The 24,539-nt window shown below is 47.9% G+C and overlaps 1 protein-coding gene across 4 annotated transcripts in view; it reads right to left on the bottom strand.

Moving 5' to 3' along the window:
- Positions 1-24,539, bottom strand: part of tmem198ab (transmembrane protein 198ab) — a 231,444-nt gene that overhangs the window by 194,682 nt on the left and 12,223 nt on the right. The gene's annotated exons all lie outside the window — the stretch shown is intronic.

A 24,539-nucleotide genomic window follows, 5' to 3' on the forward strand; every position in this document is an offset into this window, starting at 1 on the left:
GAGAGAGTGAGGGGAGAGTTTAGGAGAAATTTCTTTACATAGAGGATTGTTGGCAATGTTCCCGCTAAGCTGCGTGGCCGCGCAGTCATCTGCAAAGTCCTGGGTAGGCCGCTCACCGGCTTTTACATTGGAGATCTCGCGCACGCGCGGAAATTTGAATGGGCCGCGCATTGAGGGAGGCCGGCCGCACAGGGGACAGTGCGGTTTATGGGGGCGACTGGTTGTTGGAGCATTGAGTGTTTTGCCACAGGGAGTAGTTGAGGCAGAGACCATTGCATCTTCCAAGGGAAAACTGGATCAATAGTTGAAGCACAGGACTATGGAGAGAGAGAGAGAGAGAGAGAGCAGGGCAGTGGGATAAGGTTTGGATTGTTCTGGCAAATAGCCTGCATACATACAATGGGCCGAATGGCCTCTTCTCTGCCGTTATGACTCTATGGGCAGGATTTTAACTCAGGAGTCGGGACTACAACTTTCAGGGTTGTAGTCCCGCCTCCATCGAAATGCGGCCAATCCACACGATTTTGACTTGATTGACCTTGTTGAGCCCGCCCAGCGGGCTCAGCAGGCCAATTAAGGGCACCCGGCAACGTCACAGGTTGAAATTTCATCTGTCAAGACCTTTTTGAAGCTGTCAAACACTGACAATCTGTACTCCAGGTTAATTCCTTCCTCTCAGGTTGATTTAGAGATCTCAACAGAACAGAAAGCAGAATGCTGCAATTTTTGACAGATCGCGGCCATTCTGCTTTCTTTGCCGGTGAGATGAGGGACTCCCGAGACCTGAAGAAAGGAAGCCTGCATTGTAGTGTATGTACCCGTCTACCTTTAAGAGAACTATTGTATGTAACCGTTCACCTTTAAGAGAACTATTTTAGGTGTGGCACTACTTTGTTTGGCTTCTGTATACGGTAATACCGACGGTGACCACACCAGTATATAAGTGTTGTGCCAGGAGTTATTGGGCAGATTCGCCCTGACCTTCGAATAGTAAAGTCCTGTTTTAAGTTACTCTTGGAGTCTGTGTATTAATTAACTAAACAACCCACAGACTTTACAGTGGCGACGAGTCCGATCGTACCCTGCGGCAACAATAATTCTGAAGCAGTTAACGAGCGTCGAGAAGAGGCAACCACCCTCGTCATTCTGCTGGGAGAAAACTCGAGTCTGCAGAGCTGGAAAGGAGGAAGAATTCAGAGACAAAGACTTCCATCAGCAACAGGCACTGACTGTCCCTTCTGCCACGGTGAGGAGTGAGCCGATCAGCACGAGAAGCAAGGCGGCCACGGTGACTGTGAGTAAGGGAAAAGTAAAAAGAATAACCGGAGGATAAGGGCGGTGCACTCGACCACGGTCGAGGGGGAAAGGAGCCGGACAGAAGTCGGGCCCAGAGGCGCTGAGACTGGGGCAGCGTGGAGCAAGGAAGCCGTGGTACAGACAGGCTGGGGACGCAACGGCGTCGTGAGACAGCTAGACCGCGACCGGCAAAAAAGGCCGGGCAGCGACCGAAGCCACGAAGCGCTGCGACCGGGAGCGTAGGCGCGGGAAGATATAAAAACTCAGCCACAGCCGGGGAGGGAAGCACCGGACTGCGAGAGGGCTGGGAGGCGCGATTGGGAGCCGAGCGAGCGGGAGAGGCAGAGCCGACCAAGGGAGACTGAGCGAGAGCCAGTCCAGCGGCTGAAACTGTTCACCGTCAACGGGGTGTACCCAGCGCCGGTAGAGCCGAGCGAGCGGCAGAGAGACAGAGCCCGAGCAAGGGGAACTGAGCGAGAGCCAGCCCAGTGGCTGAAACTGTTCGCCGTCAATGGGGTGTACCCAGCGCCGGTTGCCCTGCCGAGAAAAGGGAAAGCACTGAAGCCGACGTGCAGGCTGTGAACCTGAAAGCCAGCGGCCGTCGCCCGTGGGGAAAGTGTACCCCTCCCGCCAGGGGAAGAAACGCGGGAAGCCGCCATTAGGCGGAGAAGAAGACAGAAGCGGGGAACCGCCATTGAAGTGGGCGGGGAGAGAAGATAAGCGCGGGAAACCGCCATTTTCGCGGGAAAACCGCCATCTTAAAATAAAAAAAAAATAAGTTAAAGAAATAATTCGGGGTGTTATCAGAAAGAGAGGAAGATGCTAAGCGTGGTAACATCAACGATTTTAATGCCGAGGTAGAAGACTGGGCCACGTACGTGGAACGCATCGAGATCTATTGTGAGGCCAATAAAATAGAAGAAGATGACAAAGCTATAACCTTGCTAAACTCGATGGGCGCGAAGACATACGGGCTCTTGAAGCATCTACTATCACCAGCTAAACCGGCGGATCAGACTTTCGATGATATTGTGGCTGTTCTGAAGGATCACTTGAACCCCACACCATTGATGTTGGTGGAACGATTCAAATTCTATGCGAGAACGCAACGGAAAGACGAAAGCAACGCAGAATACTTGGTCGAACTGCGTAGACTAGCGAAATACTGCCAGTTTGGAGGGAATCTGACAGAGGCATTGCGAGACAAGTTCGTGTGCGGGTTGGCAAAGGAAGGAACGCAAAAGCGACTACTCGAAGAGAACGACCTTACACTTGACAGGGCTGTCCTTATTGCAGCATCGCACGAAGCCGCAGCGAAGGGAACTGCGGAAATGCAGCTAAAGACAGCAGCACTAAGTGTGGATCAAATTACCTCGGCAACAACAAAATGCTATCGTTGTGGGAAGACAACACACGACCAGAACCAATGCTGGTTTAAGAACCAGGAATGTAGGAAATGTGGCAAACTGGGTCACATAGCTAAGGTATGCCGGTCAGGGAAGAAGACCAACAACCAAAGGACCAACAACCAAAGGAAGCCATCACAGGAAAAGTACAACAAGGTACACAAGGTGGCTGAGAAGAGTTCAGACGAACAGAATTCAGACTCAGACCCAAACGGCCAGGAGCTGGGTAGTCTGAGAATTCACAATGTGAGTAAGGAAGCTGACCTACAAACTATCTGGGTCATGCTAAAAATAGCTGGAATCCAAGTGAAAATGGAGTTGGACACTGGATCAGCTCTATCAGTCATAAATCGAAGGGATTACCACCGGCTATTCTCACATATACCCTTAAGAGATACCAAGTTCGTATTGCAGACATACACGGGGCATAAAGTATACCCCATGGGAAAGATAAGAGTCAAAGTGAGAGATAGGGGTAAAGAACACCCAAGAATGAACTTATACGTACTACATGAGGGAGGACCACCACTTCTAGGACGGGAGTGGATCAAGAAAATAGACATGGAATGGCACTATCTAAAAGCCATAACGAGTGAGGACTCGGTGCAGACAATCAGCTCAGATTCTGAAACGGATGACGATAAGACCAACCCAAATATGAAAGACAAGGCTGAAATGGACTTGCCGACGAAGGTTGGAAAAACGAAGGCATGCATAAAGGCTTATGCTCCAGAGAAGAACAAAGTTTCAGAACAGAACGCCACCGAACAACGACAACCTAGTTTGACAGAAAATTCTGAGCCTGTTCAAGTTACGGACATATCCATGACGGAAGAACACCGAGCTCGGACTCAACTTTATTTCAAATTACGACAACAATTAGAACAATTGAGTTACCGTCTCGTACAAGAGATGAAAACAATGAAAAAGTTCTATGACACCGAATGGGAGAATCTGGAAAGACAACAGAAGCAGCTAGCTCAAGCAGAGAGCGACCATAGAGCCATCGTGACCAATTACCGATCACATCTCCCTTATGCTGTTCAGGAGTTAGAATATTTGCAGGAAGAAGCAAATGAAGAGGAATCTTCAGGAAGCCAGGATTTTATTCCAGTTCTTCTCTACGACTCCTTACAAGCAGAGTGTGAGAAGTTGAAAGAACAGTATGAACAGGCCCAGGCTACAATTCTGGAAGGGGTTAACTCGGCAACCTCCGAAAAGCTAGTTTCAGTGGAAGCATATGAGCAACTGAAGGTTGAACATGAGCAAGAAGTCCAAAGGCTGCAGGAAATTCTTGATGAGCTCAAGGCCAAGACAGACTCATCGGTAGAAGTTCCATCCATAGATGAGAAATTAGAGGTGAAAGACATGGCAGAACATGAAAGACAAGATGTACAAGAACTCATAAAAATATTAAAGGAAACCCAAGACAAATATGGGGCGGCAATGACCGAGATTCAACAACTTGAAGAACAGATTCAACTGGGAATCCGTTCAGTGGAAGAAAAGGGAACTGTAAGAAACACAGAGACTGTAAGAATGGCCTCTGAACATGAGCTAGAGAGCATCAAGGCACAACTTCTCCGAGCGCTGGAAGCCAAAGTACAAGAGGAAAAGAAGGTGAAAGCATTGGAGGAAAAGGTGGATGAAATGGAGAAGACTCTGACCCACAGTGTTCCCGTGGAAGAGTTCACGGTCAGCCAACTCCTTCATATGCTGAAGGACAAGACTCTACAATGGGAACAATCTGAACACGAGCTTCAATCTTCAAAGGGAAGGAGTTCGGAGCTCTCAAAAGTTATGGAAATAGCTGAGGTTGCAACACAGATTTTACAGGGATGCCAAAAGTACGCTGAATCACGTCAATGTGAACAGCAGAATGTTGAAACAGCTGCTCCAGTAGAAGGATTGAATAGCCTGATCAATCAATCCCCGAGGGAAGGGGAAGTGTTGAAATCACAAACGAGGTCATTAGTGAAGGATTTGCAGGAAACCCAGGAAGAGCGGGATGAATATGAACGCATGAAGAAGTCTCTTCAGGAAAGATGTCTAGGGAGGGAACAACAGTCGGCTAACGTCCAGTGGGGTACGGAAGAAATAGCAGGCCCTCTCGCTAGACTAGCTCAGGACGACACCGAATATTACCATGACCTGTTGAGTGACACGGAATATTACGATGACTTGGTCTGCCCAGCTTGTGATGAAAACTCCCAAAGTGCAGAAATCAGGATGAAGCACTTAAAGTCTAAGGAACATAGGGAGATGGTGGCGCTACAGCTGGCAGCGGATAAGGGAGCCCCGAGAGTCTCCAAGAAGCAGAAAAGAAAAAGACGAAGCAGAAGACGATAACCATCTAAATCATTATCACTTCTATCAGATCATGCACGTGGGCCCCACGAAGGGGGCCAAATCAGTTGGAAAGCAGGAAAAATTACCAAGGCAGTCCAGCTGTTTGTAAAAGTCAGCACTGCTGGTTCAGCAGGACGGAAGTTCAAGCTGTTAAGCCAAGGGAAAGACTATTGGATGGGTCACGCTAGAAATGTGAACCGGCTACACCACAGAGATGTTGTTCGGACCGAGTCAAGACCAGAGACTGAATCTGTGAACTGTTCCCGCAGAGACTGAATCTGTGAACTGTTTCCCGCAGAGACTATATCTGTGAATTGTTTTACATGAAGTTCATTATATGTTATGTTTAATGGGGAATAAGTATGTTGTAAGCTAAAAAGGGAGGATTGTAGTGTATGTACCCGTCTACCTTTAAGAGAACTATTGTATGTAACCGTTCACCTTTAAGAGAACTATTTTAGGTGTGGCACTACTTTGTTTGGCTTCTGTATACGGTAATACCGACGGTGACCACACCAGTATATAAGTGTTGTGCCAGGAGTTATTGGGCAGATTCGCCCTGACCTTCGAATAGTAAAGTCCTGTTTTAAGTTACTCTTGGAGTCTGTGTATTAATTAACTAAACAACCCACAGACTTTACATGCATTAGTAAGTAAAGGTAATTAAACTTCTTTAAACACTTTACACACGCCAAACACACTTACCTTTGCACTCATGCACCCATCACTCACCTGAACACCGGACATCTCGACCCCTCCAAGCCCTTCATCCCGACGGTCCGCCTCCTCTAACTTGGCGTGGTTTGGAGCTGTCGGGAATCCCACACTTCAACATTAAAAATAGGGATTAGGCTAAAAACTGCCTGTTAACTACATGTTAACAGGCAGTTAATTGGCACTAATCCCCTTCCCGCCTCGGGGAGGCGGGTCCCAGTGCGGGTCGGGTATCCGTCTCCTTTGAAACTGGCATGGAGGCGGGTTGGGGGGCGGGATGGGTTTGTGCCCCCCGATTTCGGGATTTTAACCCCCAACACGCCTCCACGGCCCAATGACTCTATGACTGATACTAATTCCACAAGTTCCCCTTGGAGCAAAGAAGGCTAAGGGGAGATTTGGTAGAGGTGTTTAAGATCATTAGATAGAGTAAATCAAACTGTTTCCAGTGGCTGAAGGGTCGATGACAAAACAGGCGACACGAGGAAAAACTTTTTTGACGCAACGAGTGGTTGAGATTTGGAACGCGCTGCCTGATAGGGCGGTGGATACAGAGTCAATAGTAGCCTTCAAAAGGGAATTGGATAAATGCTTGAAGGAGAAAAAATTGCAGGGGGGAGTGGGACTGACTCGGTGGGAGATCTCATAGGACAACCCTCTCATCCCAGGGATCAATCTAGTGAACCTTTGTTGCACCGCCTCCAAGGCAAGTATATCCTCCCTTAGATAAGGAGACCAAAACTGTGCACAGTACTCCAGGTGTGGTCTCACCAAGGCCCTGTACAATTGTAGCAAGACTTCCTTACTCTTATACTCCAACCCCCTTGCAATAGAGGCCAACATGCCATGTTCCTTCCTTATTGCTTGCTGTACCTGCACGCTAACTCTCTGGCCTAGAAATTCAGTGGCCTGCGCCACCAGTTTGCGCCCAAAGAGGGCTTTTGTGCCTCTGGCCACAACCACCGCGATATTTAGCGGGGCGCTAATGGCGGCGTTAGCCTGTAGCGCTGCGCCGCCACCGATGACGTCATCGGTGTGCACAGCGCCCCGCTATCGCCCCGCTGGCCATATTTGGTCGCTGCCGCCTCCTCCGCGCCAGCCGCAAACAGCGACCGGTACACAGGGGCCTACCTGTGGCGGGTTAAGGTGGAGGTGCAGCCGGCCACTTTTTCGGCGGCCGCCTGCCCACACCTCCGTCCCCAGCCTCCTACACCCCCCCCCCCCCCGCGGTATTGCCGGCTGTTTCCCGAGAGGCCGGCACTTCTCCTTGGTGCCGGGCTCATTTGCCGGCACTCGCGAGCGGGGATCGCGCTGTTGCAGGCACCTCCCCCTTAAGAGTGGGAGGAAGGCCTGCAGTACCGCAGGCTGCCGTGCCGCAGCGGGTGGCGCTGCAGCACTTAGCGCGCCGATATTCAGTTTCAGCGCCCCAAGCGGGGCGCCGAAACCCTTGTTTAGCGGCCGGCTTCCACTTGGGGCACTGAAACTGAATATCCCGCTGGCGCAAGTGGCTCCGCGCGCAGCGGTAATTCCGGCGCCCAGGCGAGCTGGGCGCCCCAAACTGAATTTCTAGGCCTCTGTGCTTCCTGTATGAGGACACCTAAATCTCTTTGAACACCAACATTTAATCGTTTCTCACCATTTAAAACTGGTGATTGACCCATCAGCCATTGGAAACAGTTTCTCTTTATTTACTCTATCTAAACCCTTCATGATTTTAAACACCTCTCTCAAATCTTCTCTTCACGGTCGGTATACATCACAGGGTAACAGAGTAATACAAGAGTGGTACAGGTGAGGAAGGCCATTCAACACATCCTAGCTCATCAATCCAGACTGAATCTCCAATTCCTCTTCACGTTATTTTTTTTTATTCGTTCCTGGGATGTGGGCATCACTGGCAAGGCCAGCATTTATTGCCCATCCCTAATTGCTCTTTGAGAAGGTGGTGGTGAGCCGCCTTCTTGAACCGCTGCAGTCCGGGACTATTCCTTGAACGATTACAGGTTTTCGCCTCCACTCCCTCACCCGAAGTCCATTGCGTGAGTGGATCACTCTTTCTGCGAAGATGATATCAGCCCTAAATTTACCTTTTGCTAGTTTGAACTTGGCAAAATAATAGCCAATACATGTTGGGCTAGAAATTCGGCTGCTTTGCGCCTCCTGTTAGCGCCTGCGGGGGGGGTGGGGGGGGGGTGGTACCGGGGCGCTAAGGGGGTTACCGACCGGGCACGGTGAATTCAGCGACGCCCGCGAACTTCCCTGGCGGTTTTGCGCTGGCGCTAACATTTACCGCCTCGGTCTCTCGCGGCCCGTAGATCGTGATGTCATCAAGTGCGCAGCACCCCGTTACCGCCCCCAGATGTGAAATTGACTTTCGCCCCCTGCAATTATCGCCTCACGCCGACAACGCCAGCAAGAGGAGGCGCTCGGAAGTCGGACAGCCGCTTCGGGAGCGGTAATTAAAGGGAATGCTTTACAGATCGCTGAACCGTTATTATTTGCACCAGTCCGGTGCCTGCGTAAAGCTTTCACTCTTTCATTGTTGCGGGATGTCCAAGCCCTCCACTTGGTGACAGTGCTTGGGGCTGTATTGGCAGTCACCTTGCAAGACTGCAGTGCTGACAAATAGCATCAGGTGCAGTATTGTCCCTCCCCTTTAAGCGAGGGAAGCAGCCTCTGTGATTGAAGAGTGCCGGCTGGAATGTGCCGCAAATTGTCTCGCGCTCTGCCGGTACCGCCCTGCTCTCCAACTTTAGCGCCCTAAGAGAAGTGGTTAGCGCTTGATTTAGCGTCTTTGGAGCGCGGCAACTGAATTTCGCGGGAGCCCCATCATCATTAGCGCCTGGCATTAATGTTTCAGCTTTCGAAGTTTTAGCGCCCCAAACGGGGCTAGAACGAATTTCTCTCCCGCCCCCCCCCCCCCCCGACCCCATTGCATTTTTGTTGCTTAAGCACCAACTTCGGACTCCTCTGTGCAGAATAGTCCCCGCATTGTCCCGCGCTTCACCGGCCACAGTTGAAAGCTCCACAAGTACAAATGACGTGAGCGCAGATGTAACCTACTAATCTCATCACGGCATTGACAGGCTAATCCCTCTGAGTGAGCAGCAGGCAGATTTAAATAGTGAGTTACAGCCAGCCAGAAAACCATGATAAAAAGACACTGTGGAATCCAAACAACGCCACTGCTCACAACCTCAACGTGCTATTTGACCCCGAGCTGAGCGTCCGACCCCAGATCCCCTCCATCAACAAGACCGCCTACTTCCACCTCCGTAACATCGCCCGCCTCTGCCCTTGCATCACCTTATCTGCTGCTGAAACTCTCGTCCATGTCTTTGTTACCTCCAGACGCGACTATTCCAATGCACTCCTGGCTGGCCTCGCACATTCCACCCTCCGTAAACTTGAGCTCATCCCAAACTCGGCTGCCCGTGTCCTAACTCGCACCAAGTCCCGTTCACCCATCACCCCCTGTGCTCGCTGACCTATATTGGCTCCCGGTCCGGCAACGCCTCGAATTTAAAATTCTCATCCTTGCTCAAATCCTTCCATTGCCTCAGCCCTCCTTATCTCTGTAACCTCCTCCAGCCCTACAACCCTCTGAGATATCTGCGCTGCTCCAACTCTGGCCTCTTGCGCATCCCCGATTTACATCGCTCTACCATTGGCGGCCGTGCCTTCAGCTGCCTGAGCCCTAAGCTCTGGAATTCCCTCCCTAAACCTCTCCACCCCTCTCCACCTTTAAGACATTCCTTAAAACCTACCTCTTTGACCAAGCTTTTGGTCAACTGTCCTAATATCTCCTTCGGTGGCTCAGTCAAATTTTGTTTGATAGTCACTGCTCTGAAGCGCTTTGGGACGTTTTACTCCATTAAGGGTGCTATACAAATGCAATTTGTTGTTGCTGAAGTATTTTGAAGAAAGCTACAGCATGAGTTAGTTAAAGGAAGACATTTATACAGCGTCTTTCACGACCTACAGACATTCCAAAGCGCTTTACAGCCAATGAAGTACTTTTTTTGAAGTGTAGTCGCTGTTGTAATGTGGGAAACACGGCAGCCAATTTGTGCACAGCAAGCTCCCACAAACAGCAGTGTGATAATGACCAGATAATCTGTTTTAGTGATGTTGGCTGAGGAATAAATATTGGCCCAGGACAGCAACAACAACAGAAAAACAAAAGAGTGCACTCAACAGATTCAATATCAAGAGGCTGGGGATCAATAGTAGATGGAAAGAATTAGCCCAGCAAGCTCATCCCGGATAAATCATCGCAATTGCTGTTGTCACATTCAGAGGACGCGCTAACCTTTCATGGTCAACGCTTTGTCACACTGATTGTTTTTTTTTTTTGCCATTAGCAGAATCTAAGGGTAAGAAAGTGCCGAGTGAGGAAAGGCCATTCAGCCTATCAAACCTCCTAGGAACATGGGAACAGGAGAAGGCCATTCAGCCCCTCGAGCCTCTTCCTCCATTCAAGGCTGATCTGTGACCTAACTCCATATACCTGCCTTTGCCCCATATCCCTTAATCACAGAATCACAGAAACCCCACAGTGCAGATAGAGGCCATTTCGGCCCATCGAGCCTGCACCGACACATATCCCACCCGATCCCCGTAACCCCTACACCAACACATATCCCAAGCCCTATCCCCGTAACCCCACGTATTTAATCCCCCTAACACTAAGGGTCAATTTATCATAGCCAATCAACCTAACCCGCACATCTTTGGACTGTGGGAGGAAACCGGAGCACCCGGAGGAAACCCACGCAAACACGGGGAGAATGTGCAAACTCCACACAGACAGTCACCCGAGGCCGGATTCGAACCCGGGTCCCTGGCGCTGTGAGGCAACAGTGCTAACCACTATGCCACCGTTAACAAAAATCTATCAATCTCAGATTTAAAATTAACAATTGACCCAGCATCAATTGCCGTTTGCGGAAGAGAGTTCCAAACTTCTACCACCCTTTGTGTGTAGAAGTGTTTCCTGATTTCACTCATGAAAGGCCTGGCTCTAATTTTTACACTATGCCCCCTAGTCCTAGACTCCCCAACCAGCAGAAATAGTTTCTCTCTATCTACCCTATCAGTTCCCCTTAATATCTTGAAAACTTCGTTCAAATCACCCCTTAACCGTCTAAATTCCAGGGAACACAACCCTAGTTTGTGTAATCTCTCCTCATAATTTAACCCTTGGTATCATTCTGGTAAACCTACGCTACACTCCCTCCAAGGCCAGTATATCCTTCCTAAGGTGTGGTGCCCAGAACTGCTCACTTTCCTCCTGGTGAGGTCTAACCAGGGCTTTGTACAGATGCAGCATGACTTCTACCCCCTTGTACAGGAGCAAGGATGTCTTGCTGCAGTTGTACAGGGCCTTGGTGAGACCACACCTGGAGTATTGTGTGCAGTTTTGGTCGCCTTATCTGAGGAAGGATGTTCTTGCCATGGAGGGAGTGCAGCAAAGATTCACCAGGCTGATACCTGGGATGGCAGGAATGACGTATGAGGAGAGATTGGGTCGATTGGGCTTATACTCGCTGGAGTTTAGAAGAATGTGAGGGGATCTCATTGAAACTTATAAAATTCTAACAGGACTAGACAGACTAGATGCAGGAAGGATGTTCCCGATGGCGGGGGAGTCCAGAACCAGGTGTCACAGTCTAAGGATAAGGGGTAAGCCATTTAGGACAGAGATGAGGAGGAATTTCTTCACCCAGAGAGTGGTGAACCTGTGGAATTCTCTACCACAGAAGGCAGTTGAGGCCAATTCATTAAATATATTCAAGAAGGAGTTAGATATATTTCTTAAGGCTAAAGGGATCAAGGGGTATGGGGAGAAGGCAGGGGCAGGGTACTGAATTTGGATGATCAGCCATGATCTCATTGAATGGCGAAGCAGGCTCGAGGGGCCGAATGGCCTACTCCTGCTCCTATCTTCTATGTTTCTATGTTTCTAGTCCTCTAGATATGAAGGCCTGCATTCCATTAGCCTTTTTGTACCTGTTATTTATAATGATCTGTATATATCCTACGTCTCTTTGCACCGCCACTGTTTTTAGCTTTTCATCATTTAGAAAGTACTCTGATCTAACCTTTTTAGGTCCAAAGTGGATGACCTCACATTTGCCGACATTGAAATCCATTTGCCACAGTTTTACCCATTCGCTCTATCTATTAATATCTCTTTGTAATTTTACACTTTCATAGGCAGCATCCAATCCATCCAATCCATCGGGAAGCTTCTGTGTGGATCCCGACTCCCTCTCCCTCCCCCGGCGATTCCCGCACGTGACTAAACAAATCATCGGAAAATCCATCCATCCCCACATCACCGCCATTCAACCCTGGTCGACCAGCCGGTATCTGTTGCAGGTGGAGGAAGTAACTCGGGGAGAAGGGAGGCTCAATCTGAGCCTGACTACACAACCCAACATGCTGTAGAAATACATCGAAGTTACAACACGGGAACAGGCCATTTGGCCCAACCAGTCTGTGTCGGTGTTTACCCCTCCTTGCAAACAAATAGTCCCAATCGCATTTCCCCACCCTGTTCCCAGATCTCTTCACTCTCTTTTCCACTGGCCTTTACCTCAAGGGGATTCAAAAGTGAGGAAGCGATGCTTCAGTTGTACAGCGCCTTGGTTAGACCCCAATTGGAGTAACTGCATTCAGTTTCGAGCACGGCCCCTCAGGAAGGATATATTGGCCTTGGAGGGGGGAGCAGCGCAGATTCACCAGAATGATACCGGGGCTTCAAGGGTTAAATTATGAGGACAGGTTGAAGGGCCAAATGGCCTACTCCTGCTCCTATCTTCTCTGTTTCTATGTTTCTAAGATAGATTTTTGGACTCTAAGGGAATCAAGGGATATGGGGATCGGGCGGGAAAGTGGAAACATAGAAACATTGAAGATAGGAGCAGGAGTAGGCCATTCAGCCCCTCGAGCCTGCTCCACCATTTAATGAGATCATGGCTGATCATCCAAACTCAGTACCCTGTCCCTGCTTTCTCCCCATATCCCTTTAGCCTTAAGAAATATATCCAACTCCTTCTTGAATATATTTAATGAATTGGCCTCAACTGGAGTTGAGGTAGAAGATCAGCCACGATCTTATTGAATGACGGAGCAGGCTCGAGGGGCCGAATGGCCGACTCCTGCTGCTATTTCTTAGGTTCTTATTTTTTATTAAAATTCCGTTACAGGATGTGGGCGTCGCTGGCAAGGCCGGCATTTATTGCCGATCCCTAGTTGCACTTGAGAAGGTGGTGGTGAGTCACACCTTCTTGAACCGCTGCAGTCCGTGTGATGAGTGGTTTGATACAATGGAGGGGCTGGCTGGTCCATATCAGAGGGCAGTTAAGAGTCAACCGTATTGCCGTGGGTCTGGAGTCACATACAGGTCCAGACCGAGTAAGGACAGCAGGTTTCCTTCCCTAAAAGGACATTAGTGAACTAGCTGAGTTTTTAATGATAATCCAATAGTCTCATCGTCACTTTTACTGACAGTAGCTTTTTTTAAATTCCAGATTTATTTAATTAACTAAATTTAATTTAACAAACTGCCATGGCAGGAATTGAACCCACGTCTGCGGATTTTTAGTCCAGGATTACTCGTGCAGTAACAGAAAGACGATGCTACCATACACGCTGGAGGAGGTGCCACTGAAACGTCTACCAGCAACATTAATAAAACCTAATTGGACCGGCCGTTTACAGAGTGTCAGGACCAGGCGGAGCACTCAAAGAAATGAGTCGCGGATTGACAGAGCAGGGAGGGGGAGAGGGGGTTGGGGGTGCAAGGACTGCGGGCAGGAGCTGTTCACAGCTCTTTGAGCACAATAGCCGAAGATTTAAAAGGGATTGTTAAATGTTATTCCAATCTTTTAAAGAAGGATGATCCTGGGAATTCTAGGGCAATGAATGTCATGTCCACAGTGGGAGACATATCGGTGCCAACTCTTTAAGAACCAAGTGAAGCGAAGCTAACGGGAGCATAAAGGCAATCATTTCACGTGAATGTAGACAAGGGGTAAATTTATTGCCGTTCTTGGAGGAATGCAATGCCGTTGGTGGAGTGTTACAGAATGGTTGATGACTACAGCTTGACTTGCAGGAGGCATTGGGTAATGTGCGCGCCAAGTCGCTCGCTTTCTCCGTGAATGCCCTTGAGTTAATGTAGTAAATTGGACAGTATATTGGCTAAAGGGAGAGGCTACTGAGCAGCAGGGATAGTTCTCATCAGCAGGGTCCCTCACGAGATCAGACCTCGAACCATGATGGTTTGCGATATCTGTAAGAGATCTGGAGGAAGATGTCAAATATTTACAGATGATGACGAGCTATGTGGGAAAGCAGGATTTTCAGAGGGAAGGGATAATATTTAAAGAGAACAACAACAACAACTTGCATTTATGTAGCAGCACCATTAACGTAGTAAAATGTCCCAAGGGGCTTCACAAGAGCAATTATCAAACAAAATTTTACACCGAGCCACATAAGGAGATATTAGGACAGGTGAGAGGTAGGTTTTAAGGCATGGATGAAGGTTTTAGCAGCAGATGAACTGAGGCAAGGGCGGAGACGGGCGATGTTACAGAGGTGGAAGTAGGCAGTCTTAGTTAACGGTTTAAATCAAACGTGGCCACAGTAAATAATAATTCTAATAGGTCTAAGAGCGTTAAAAAAACAAGCCTGAAGGCTTTGTGTCTTAATGCGAGGAGCATTTGTAATAAGGTGGATGAATTGGCTGCGCAAATAGAGGTAAACGAATATGATTTGGTTGGGATTACAGAAACGTGGCTCAAGGATGGCCAAGACTGGGAACTCAACATCCAGGGGTATTCGATATTCAGGAAAGATAGGCAAAAAGGAAAGGGAGGTGGGGTAGCATTACTGGTTAAAGAAGTGATTAACACAATTGTAATGAAGGATATTAGCTCTGATGATGTGGAATCTGTATGGGTAGAATTGAGAAATACTAAGGGGAAAAAAACATTAGCGGGGGTGGTACATAGACCTCCAAACAGTAAGGCATTAAAAGGGAAATTAAAGAAGCGTGCAATAAGGGTACAGCAGTCATCATGGGTGACTTTAATCTACATACAGATTGGGCCAACCAAATTAGTAACAATACTGTGGAGGAGGAATTCCTGGAGTGTTTGCGGGATGGTTTCCTGGACCAATATGTCGAGGAACCAACCAGAGATCAGGCCATCTTAGACTGGGTATTATGTAACGAGAAAGGATTAATTAGCAATCTTGTTGTACGAGGCCCCTTGGGTCGGAGCGATCATAATATGATCGAATTCTTCATTAAGATAGAGAATGAAGTAGTTGACTCAGAGACTAGGGTCCTCAATTTAAATAAAGGAAACTACGATGGTCTGAGGAGCGAGTTGGGTAGGATTGATTGGGGAATGGCACTCAAAGGGTTGACGGTGGATAGGCAATGGCAAACATTCAAAGACCGAATGGATGAGCTACAGAATTTGTTCATCCCAGTTTGGCATGAAAAAAAGTGACTCAACCGTGGCTAACAAGGGAAATTAGGGATAGCATAAGATCCAAGGAGAGGACATATAAATTGGCCAGAAAAAGCAATAATCCTGAGGATTGGGAGCAGTTTAGGATTCAACAAAGGAGGACAAAGGGATTAATTAAGAAAGGGAAAATAGAATATGAGAGTAAGCTTGCAGGGAACATAAAAACTGACTGTAAAAGCTTTTAGAGATATGTGAAGAGAAAAAGGTTGGTGAAGTCAAGCGTAGGTCCCTTGCAGTCAGAATCAGGGGAATTTATAATGGGGAACAAAGAAATGGCAGACCAACTAAATACATATTTTGGTTCTGTCTTCACAAAGGAGGACACAAATAACCTCCCAGAGATGCCGGGGAACATAGGGTCTGATGAAAGGGTGGAACTGAAAGAAATCAGTATATGTAGGGAAATGGTGTTAGGAAAATTGATGGGACTGAAGGCCGATAAATCCCCAGGGCCTGATAATCTACATCCCAGGGTACTTAAGGAAGTGGCCCTAGAAATAGTAGATGCATTGCTGGTCATCTTCCAGAACTCGATAGACTCTGGAACAGTACCCATGGATTGGAGGGTAGCTAATGTTACCCCACTATTCAAAAAAGGCGGTAGAGAAAAAGCGGGGAATTATAGGCCAGTAAGCCTGACATCGGTAGTGGGGAAAATGCTAGAGTCCATTATAAAAGATGTAATAGCAGAGCACTTGGAAAGCAGTGACAGGATCGGACAAAGTCAACATGGATTTACAAAAGGTAAATCATGCTTGACTAATCTACTGGAATTTTTTGAGGATGTAACTGGTAAAATAGATAAGGGAGAACCAGTGGATGTGGTGTATTTGGACTTTCAGAAGGCTTTCGATAAGGTCCCGCATAAGAGATTAGCCTGCAAAATTAAGGCACATGTGATTGGGGGCAAGGTATTGACTTGGATAGAGAACTGGTTGGCGGACAGAAAGCAAAGAGTTGGAATAAACGGGTCGTTTTCCGAGTGGCAGGCAGTGACTAGTGGGGTACCGCAAGGATCGGTCCTAGGACCCCAGCTGTTCACAATATATATTAATGATCTGGGCGAGGGAATTGGATGTAATATCTCCAAATTTGCAGCTGACACAAAGCTGGGTGGGAGGGTATGCTGTGAGGAGGATGTCGTGAAACTCCAGTACGATTTGGACAGGCTGGGTGATTGGGCAGAAACATGGCAAATGCACTATAATGTGGATAAATGTGAGGTTATCCACTTTGGTGGCAAAAACAGGAAGGCAGATTGTTATTTGAATGGCAATAGATTGGGAGAAGGGGAAGTGCAAAGAGACCTGGGTGTTCTTGTGCACCAGTCGCTGAAGGTAAGCATGCAGGTGCAGCAGGCGGTTAAGAAGGCAAATGGTATGTTGGCCTTCATAGCAAGAGGGTTCGAGTACAGCAACAAGGATGTCTTGCTACAGTTGTACAGGGCCTTGGTGAGACCACACCTTGAATATTGTGTGCAGTTTTGGTCGCCTTACCTGAGGAAGGACGTTCTTGCCATGGAAGGAGTGCAGCGAAGATTCACCAGGCTGATACCTGGGATGGCAGGAATGATGTATGAAGAGAGATTGTGTCGATTGGGCTTATACTCACTGGAGTTTAGAAGATTGAGAGGGGATCTCATCGAAACCTATAAAATTCTGTCAGGCCTGGACAGACTAGATGCAGGAAGGATGTTTCTGATGGCTGGGGAGTCCAGAACCAGGGGCCATAGTCTAAGGATAAGGGGTAAGCCATTTCAGACTGAAATGAGGAGGAATTTCTTCACCCAGAGAGTGGTGAACCTGTTGAATTCTCTGCCACAGAGGGCGGTGGAGGCCAGTTCATTAAATATATTCAAGAAAGATTTGGATATATTTCTTAAGGCTAAAGGGATCAAGGGATATGGGGAGAAGGCAGAGACAGGGTACTGAATTTGGATGATCAGCCATGATCTCATTGAATGGCGGAGCAGGCTCGAGGGGCCGAATGGCCTACTCCTGCTCCTATCTTCTATGTTTCTATGTTATGCCGCTGATATGTGGTCGGAAGCTCATTTCCTGGCCAAATATGACACCAAGGTTGTGAACAGCGTGGTTCAGCCTTAGACAGATGTTAGGGTGAGGGATGGAGTCAGTGGCTAGGGAACGGAGTTTGTGGCAGGGACCGAAAACAATGGCTTCGGTCTTCCCATTATTTAATTGGAGAAACTTTCTACTCATCCAGGACTGGATGTTGGACAAGCAGCTTGACAAATCAGAGACAGTGGAGGGATTGAGAGAGGTGGCGGTGAGGTGGAGCTGGGTGTCGTCAGCGTACATGTGGAATCTGACGCTGTGTTTTCGGATGATGTTACCAAGGGGCAACATGTAGATGAGAAATAGGAAGGGGCCAAGGATAGATCCTTGAGGGACACCAGAGTTAACGATGCGGGAGTGGGAAGAGAAGCCATTACAGATGATTCTCTGGCTATGATTAGATAGATAAGAATGGAACCAGGCAAGTACAGTCCCACCCAGCTGGACGACGGTGGAGAGGCATTGGAGAAGGATGGTGTGGTCACCGTGTCAAAGGTCGAGAAGGATGAGGAGAGATAGTTTACCACAGTCACATCGATAACACTGGGTCCGTGTGATCTCCTGGACTGGTTTTGTTCGCCTGAGGGGGTCGGAGAGGAATTTCCCAGAGTATGTTTTCCTTTATTGGCCCTGGGTTTTTTTTGCCTCTCCAAGGTGATGGCTGTGGCAGGCAGGGGTGGTGGTTGGTGGAGGGAAGAAGTGTTTAGCCAGGATGCTCCAGTCATCATGGGGCAGGCTTGATGGACCAGCTGGTCTTTTCCTTCCTGAAAATGTTGTATGTTCGTATCTCCAAAGCCTCGGCTGATGATATTTAATATTGGCGAATGGATGTTCTTCGATAGAGAAACCTCGGTGGAAGGTCAGGACACCAGTGAGTTTGGACAGAATAGGAGAGAAAGGGCGATAACTCAAGGAGTGGTGGTTAGGTGACACCCAGCTTGGGTTTTCAAAGCCTGAAGGTTTCAGGAGGATGGGCGAGGAGTTCTACGGTTTTCAAGATTTTGGGAAGGGTGAGTTCGAGCAGGAGTTGGTGCAATGAGTCTTAATTTCAACAGTGAGGATGCAGGGTTGAGGAGGATGAGCTTGCAGGACGGGGTAGTTGGATTTGGATTCAAATCTATTTATGTTTCTCACAGTCGCACACGGCCATGTCAGCCGTGGCTCAGTGGGCAGCACTCTCGCCTGTGAGTCAGAAGGTCGTGGGTTCAAGTCCCACTCCAGAGAGTGAAGCACAAAATCCAGGCTGACACTAGAGGGTGTGCTGTACTGTCAGAGGTGCCGTCTATCAGATGAGACGTTAAACCGAGGCCCCGTCCAATATTTATCCCTCAATCAAGGAGCGGTAGCATAGTGGTTATGTTACTGGACTAGTAATCCAGAGGACTAATGATCCCGAGACGTGAGTTCAAATCCCACCACGGCAGCTGGGAATTTAAATTCAGTTAATTAAATAAATCTGGAATAAAAAATCTATTATCAGTAATGGTGACCATGGAAACTACCAGGTTGATGTAAAAACCCATCTGATTCACTAATATCCTTTAAGGAAGAAAATCTGACATAGAAACATAGAAGATAGGAGCAGGAGTAGGCCATGCGAGCCCGCTCCGCCATTTAATGAGATCATGGCTGATCATCCAAGTTCAGTACCCGGTACTGTACCTGCTTTCTCCCCATACCCCTTTAGCCTTAAGAAATATACCCAACTCCTTGAATATGTTTAATGAATTGGCCTCTACTGCCTTCTGTGGTAGAGAATTCCACAGGTTCACCACTCTCTGGGTGAAGAAATTCCTCCTCATTTCTGTCCTAAAAGGCCTACCCCTTATCCTTAGACTGTGACCCCTGGTTCTGGACTCCCCGACCATCGGGAACATCCTCCCTGCATCTAGTCTGTCCAGTCCTGCCAGAATTTTGTAAGTTTCAATGAGATCCCCTCTCATTCTTCTAAACTCCAGCGAGTACAAGCCCAATCGACCCAATCTCTCCTCATACGTCATTCCTGCCATCCCAGGTATCAGCCTGGTGAATCTTCGCTGAACTCCTTCCATGGCAAGAATATCCTTCATCCTTACCTGGTCTGGCCTATATGTGACTCCAGACCCACAGCAATGTGGTTGACTTTTAACTGCCCTCTGAAATAGCCTAGCAAGACACTGCATTGTACCAAACCGGTTCAAGAAGGCGGCTCACCACCACCTTCTCAAGGACAATTAGGGATGAGCAATAAATGCTGGCCTTGCCAGCGACGCCCACATCCCATAAACGAATAAAAAAAACAGTATCACTGAAACAGATTATCTGGCTTATCCCTCATTTATCCCTCAACCAACATCTAAAAGGATTATTTGGTCAGTTATTTAATTGCTGTTTGTGGGAGCTTGCTGTGCGCAAATTGGCTGCTGGGTTTCCTACATTACAACTGTGACTACACTTCAAAAAAGTACTTAATTGGCTGTAAAGTGCTTTGGGACATCCTGAGGTCCTTTTAATTAGCAGAAAGTCCATCTGGGATTCAAATCGTCAAAGGGCAGACTTCATTTGGTTAGTCAGTGGTATATCAGATGTGAATTGGTACGGTGAGAATGGGTAGGATTGGGTATTGATTGCGTATTGAAGGGTGAGATGGAGTATTGAAAGGGTAAATGTTCTATTAAAATCAAGTCACTTATTGAGTGCCAAGTTTATTAATGCTGGGCTCCAAAGTAATTAATTATGATTGGAATAAAATGAGGATAAAATGGCATCTCTTTTATTTTATTCGCAGAATCTATAGAATGTCTGGTTAGTGGAAAGATTTCATTCGAATTAAAGACTACATCAGGTCAAGTACCCACAAGCACTGGCATCATGAACAGCTGACGAATCGCTACCAGGGGACCCCAATCCCCATGGGCCAGCCCGCTGGCAGGCTGGTTAAAAACACCCCTAAGTCCGCTAAAATAACAGACACGCCTCGACTTTGAGACTCTTATCGACTAAACCTTTGATAGGCATGTTTCAGAGAAGCCAGCAATCTGCTGGTCAGAGGTAGGTTTTAAGGAGTGTCTGAAAGGAGGAGAGAGAGAGAGAGAGAGAGAGAGAGAGGTGCAGAGACGGAGAGGTTTAAGGGATGAATTTCAAAGATTAAGGCCTAGATGGCTGAAGGCGCGGCCGCCAATGGTGGGGCGAAGGAAGTGGGGGGAGCATAGAATCATAAAATAGTACAATGCAGAAGGAGGCCATTCGGCCCATCGAGTCTGCGCCGGCTCTTTCGAAGAGCAATCCAGTTAGTCCCACTCCGCAACTCTTTCCCCAAATCCCTGCAATTTTATCCAATTCCCTTTTGAAGGCTACTATTGAATCTGTATCCACTGCCCTATCAGGCAGCGCAGTCCAAATCCTAACCACTCGTGACGTAAAAATGCTTTTCCTCATGTCACCCCTGATTCTTTTGACAAACATCTTAAATCTGTGCCCTCTGGTTATCGACCCTTCAGCCATTGGAAACAGTTTCTCTTTATTTACTCTCTCTAAACCCTTCATGATTTTGAAACACCTCTATCAAATCTCCTCTTAGCCTTCTCTGCTCCAAGGAGAAAAACCCCAGCTTCTCCAGTCCATCCACGTAACTGTAACCCCCTCATCCCTGGAACCATTCCAGTAAATCTCTTCTGCCCCCTCTCCAAAGCCTTGACATCCTTCCTAAAGTGTGGTGCGCAGGACTGGACATAATACTCCAGCTGGAGCCGAACTAGAGTTTTATAAAGGTTTAGAATATCTTCCTGGATTTTGTACTCTGCCTCTATTTATAAAGTCCAGGATCCCAGATACTTTATTAACTGCTTTGTTAACCTGTCCTGTCACCTTCAAAGATTTGTGCACAAACACCCCCAGGTCCCTCTGTTCTTGCACCCCACATTACAACAGTGACTACACTTTAAAAGTACTTCATTGGCTGTAAAGCGCTTTGGGGGCATCCTGAGGTCGTGAAAGGCGCTATAGAAATGCAAGTACTTTCTTTTTCTTTTTAACATTGTACCATAAGGCCAGAACTGGAGAGGCAGAGATTTCAGAGGGTTGTGCGGCTGGAGGAGATTACAGAGATAGGGAGGGGCGAGGCCATGGAGGGATTTGAACACATGGAGGAGAATTTTTAAATTGAGGTGTTATCAGACCAGACTGGGAGCCAATGTAGGTGAGCGAGCACAGCGGGTGATGGGTGAACGGGACTTGGTGCGAGTTAGGACACAGGCAGCAGGGGTTTGGACGAGCTGAAGTTTACGAAGGGTGGAATGCGGGAGGCCGGCCAGGAGTGCGTTGGAATGGTCAAGTTTAGAGGTAATAAAAGGCATGGCTCAGGGTTTCAGCAGCGGATGAGCTGAGGCAAGGGCAGAGTCAGGCGCAGGAGCAGAACATGTGCAACATTATGAGGTCATTCCGTTAACATCAACAACAACGACCTGCATTTATATAGCACCTTTACCATATTAAAAATGTCCCAAGGCGCTTCACAGGAGCGATTATCAAATACATTTTGACACCGAGCCACATGAGAAGACATTAGGACAGGTGACCAAAAGACTTGGTCAAAGACTTACATTGGTGTCTGGCAACGCCTCAATTGTAAAACTCTCATCCTTATTTTCAAACCTCTCCATGGCCTCGTCCCTCCCTATCTCTGTAATCTCCTCCAGTCCCACAACCCCTCTGAGATCTCTGCGCTCCTCCAATTCTGGCCTCTTGCGTATCCCCGATTTTAATCGCTCCACCATTGGCGGCCGTGCCTTCAGCTGCCTGGGCCCCAAGCTCTGGAATTCCCTCCCTAAACCTCTCCGCCTCTCTACCTCCCTGTCCTCCTTTAAGGATCTTTAAGATGTATTAGCTGTGGCTCAGTGGGTAGTACCCTCACTTCTGAGTTAGAAGGTTGTGGGTTCAAATCCCACTCCAGCGACTTGAGCACAAAAATTTAGGTTGACACTCAGAGTGCCGCACTGTCGGCGGTGCCATCTTTCAGATGAGATGTTAAATCAAGGCCCCGTCTGCTCTCTCAAGTGGACGTGAAAGATCCCATGGCACTATTTCGAAGAAGAGCAGGGGAGTTCTCCCCAGCATCCTGGCCAGTATTTATTCCTCAATCAACATAAGAAAAACAGATGATCTGGTCATTATCACTTTGCTGTTAGTGGGAGCTTGCTGTGCGCAAATTAGCTGCCGCATTACAACAGTAACTACACTTCAAAAAGTACTTCATTGGCTGTAAAGCGCTTTGGGACATCTGGTGGTCGTGAAAGGCGCTATAGAAATGCAAGTCTTTCTTTCCTCCTTTACGATGCTCCTAAGAACCTCCCTCTCTGGCCCAGCTTCTTGTCTCCTGTGAAGCACCTTGAGATGTTTTACTACGTTGAAGGTGCTGCATAAATGCAAGTTGTTGTTGGTGATAGTGCTTGAAGTGGTCCAGCCAGATCTGGCGATGAATGGCAAAACCAGCTGTCCGCAATAAAAGTTCCAAACTGTGTCCCTTGGACTTAACAGAGCGAAGGTGGGGGGCGTACTAAAGGGAACGAGTGGGAGAGAGTAAGGGTTTTATTGCGGACAAGCACCTCAAAGGCAGAGGTGAGGGTGTGATGCTGCAGACATGTGGCGAATGGAGGGCCAAAGACTCGTCAGCTGGGAGTTTGAAAGTGCCGTTATTTGTGACTTGGGGGGAAGAGTATTTTTCCCAGGAGTGGATGCAGATGGATAGATGCTGCAGTTGTACAGGGCCTTGGTGAGTCCACATCTTGAGTATTGTGTGCAGTTTTGGTCGCCTTATCTGAGGAAGGATGTTCTTGCCATGGAGGGAGTGCAGCGAAGATTCACCAGGCTGATACCTGGGATGGCAGGAATGACGTATGAGGAGAGATTGGGTCGATTGGGCTTGTACTCACTGGAGTTTAGAAGAATGAGAGGGGATCTCATTGAAACTTATAAAATTCTAACAGGACTGGACAGACTAGATGCAGGAAGGATGTTCCCGATGGCGGGGGAGTCCAGAACCAGGGGTCACAGGCTAAGGATAAGGTGTAATGATATCAGCAAATAGTGATGGTATTTGCCTGTTTGATTATGATGCCTTACCAGCATGTTTGCCTGATTGATTACTTATGCCTGACCAGCAGAGGGCATGTGACAGAGACAAGCAGTTCGGTTTTGGTTTCGCTTTAGATGGATCCCTAAGATGGTGTCTCCTGTAATGCTGTTAACTTGTTGAACAAGCTTTAGATAAAAAGACATTCTCTTTCATGATTGTGTCGTCATTGAACCCACATACAAATCGATACATAAGGGGTAAGCCATTTAGGACTGAAATGAGGAGGAATTTCTTCACCCAGAGAGTGGTGAATCTGTGGAATTCTCTACCACAGAAGGCAGTTGAGGCCAATTCATTAAATATATTCAAGAAGGAGTTAGATATATTTCTTAAAGCTAAAGGGATCAAGGGATATGGGGATAAGGCAGGGACAGGGTACTGAATTTGGATGATCGGCCATGATCTCATTAAATGGCGGAGCAGGCTCGAGGGGCCGAATGGCCTACTCCTGCTCCTATCTTCTATGTTTCTATGATACTGGGGTGGGAAGGAGGTAGGAATATGTGAATGGTGAAGGATACAAGGAAGTGATCAGAGATGCCATTGTCTGTGATTGAGACGATGGGAATACAGAGGCCACGTGAGGTGGCAAGGCCGAGGGGTTGGGTAGGGGAGTTTATATGGAGGGAGAGATTAAGGGAGGACAGGAGGGGCAGTGAACTCAGAGGAGTTAGAAGGATTAGAGGGGGGTTGAGGAGAAATTTCTTCACCCAGAGGGCAGTGGGAGTCTGGAACTCACTGCCTGAAAGGATGGTAGAGACAGAAACCCTCAACACGTTTTAAAAGTACTTGGATATGCACTTGAAGTGCCGTAACCTACAGGGCTACGGACCAAGCGCTGGAGAGTGGGATTAGGCTGGAGAGCACTTTTTCAGCCGGTACAGAAACGATGGGCCGAATGGCCTCCTTCTGTGCTGTAAATTTCTATTATTGTATGAGTCCACTCACCATGCCTTCATTCACATAGGAAATTAGGAACAGGAGTAGACCATTCAGCCCCTCGAGCCTGTGCCACCATTCACTTAGATCATGG

This window comes from Somniosus microcephalus, chromosome 4 (genome assembly GCF_052327205.1).
Source record: "Somniosus microcephalus isolate GS21.2 chromosome 4, FLI_Smic_1.0, whole genome shotgun sequence".
Classification (NCBI taxonomy): Eukaryota; Metazoa; Chordata; class Chondrichthyes; order Squaliformes; family Somniosidae; genus Somniosus; species Somniosus microcephalus.